The sequence below is a fragment of the Cupressus sempervirens genome, chromosome 10, assembly GCF_028749045.1.
Source record: "Cupressus sempervirens isolate cs-2001-9-10 chromosome 10, ASM2874904v1, whole genome shotgun sequence".
Classification (NCBI taxonomy): domain Eukaryota; kingdom Viridiplantae; phylum Streptophyta; class Pinopsida; order Cupressales; family Cupressaceae; genus Cupressus; species Cupressus sempervirens.
This window is the reverse complement of record NC_143127.1, coordinates 253,845,325-253,847,396: the sequence shown is the minus strand read 5'-3', so window position 1 is coordinate 253,847,396 and position 2,072 is coordinate 253,845,325.

Genomic DNA, 2,072 nt, shown 5'->3' with positions numbered 1-2,072 from the left:
CTCTTTCCTTACTCTCAAAAAGGACATTTGTATTACTGGAAACTACAAGTTGAACTTCATAGGAAACCTAATGTAAGTTGTTCTTGTTCTTGTCCAAGTTGATATAACACATTATTATGCTAAACATCTTCATTAGATGGACTCTCAAGAAGAAGAAGATACTGAATAATATCATGTATTTCTTTACATAAAAAGTCATGCCAAAATTTTATGTGGATTAGTATTTTTCTATATTCATCATACCACAAACTATATAGATTCTCTTTAATTGATCATATTCTCGCTCAATAGTTGCAATTTGATTTTCTCCAATCTAAGTTGATCAAGAAATTCAATTCTTTGTCACTATAATCACATGGCATGCTAGGAGAAGAGGAATACTTTAAAATAACATATGAAATATAATTAAACACAAACCGTTGCCTATGTTTTTTTTAATACTACTACCCAAATGCTCATAAGTGTACATGAGATAATTTTAAAATTGATACATCAATTTATTCCCTTGATGGATGTCTTTTTTGTGCTAGTCAATATGGATCTTCTCCTAAGAGGTGCTTGGTTGGACCTATTTTCTTAATCACAATTCTTTTGATTTAATTTATATGTGCTCATGGATTAAGGAGAGTTACCACTCTTCACTTACAAGAGATAATATTTTCTAACAATTAACAAATAAAATACCAAAGAATAATACTTTCCTTTTTTGAGTTTCCAAGCTATTCAAAATAAAAGTATAAATATCATCCTTTCCAATGGCACTATTTTGTTGGAGTGACTTGATGGGATACCAAGCACACCCCAAAAAATATGATAAGATTGATTTGTTATTTGGATCGTTAAGATATTTTCAATCACCTAAGTGTTGGAATTATTTAGAATAAATGGGGGGGTGAATAAGTTATCCAAGGTCCAAATGTATAAATAAAACTTTTCACAACTTAGTGAATCTATAAAACATTCATACCCATGCATGCATCCTACTGGATTATGCCATCACTAAAACTTGTAGGTTACTCTCAAATCAGCTTGCACAAATGTAAAGCATGAAACATAACAGATTCATCAACACACTTGACACAATGATTTACGTGGAAACTCAATTTGGGAAAAACCACCAATAACATGTTACTCTTTTTCACTCTTTTGAAGTGATGCCCTGTGAAAGGCCAACCTCGTTAACGGTTATAGTACACATTCTTAAATGTGACCTGGTTAAAAGATTTCAATCACCCTATTAGGAGTGAGCCTTGTTAGAGGACTTTAGGCCATTCACTTGGAATGCCACTCAGTTAAAGGATTTAAAAATGATTGTTAGGTCAACCTTAATCCAAAGGATTTACCTTAGATTGATACAATTGTTAGAGAGTAACAATAGAGCTTTGATCTGATACAACTTACAACTTCTCTTATAGATTATAGATCTTTGTTTAGTTCTCCATTCTTCTTGGCCTTCATACTTTGCAGCTCCGACAACTTGTTCACCCTTCAAGCATTCATCTCCTTAAGCCTTCTTTCTTAACATGCCATTGTAGATTCTCCTCTTGGGTCACTTGATGAAGCAAAACCCTTAACTCATTCTCTTCCTTGGGTTCTTGCACATGAAAACTTTGCTTCATGACCAAACATTCCTATGAATAGGAAATTAGGATATTTTTCCGCTCATTCTCCATCGTCCAATTTAGGGTTCAGATGGATTAGGTAGGATACAAAGTATCTATCCCATATCTTGTATCTCTTCTAGAAACTTCTCCTAGAATCCACTTTGAATTCGCCTAAAAATGATTTACATCAATTTTTGTGCCACTGGCTCATCAAACTTATCCTCCTCTTGGTTCACAAGTTTTAAGAAAACAAACTTCTCAACTTAGATTTGGCAAATCTTTGATCTTTAACATAATGCAATAGCTTGGCATTATCAACCTTCAGATGCTCAACACATACTGCGTTGCTTAGGATAAACTATAAAATCACACAACATTAACTAAAATTTACTGATGCTCGGCATCAACTATCTTGCTCGACATCCACTATAATTTGTTTTTACTTAGCTCCAACTGACTTTCTACTTA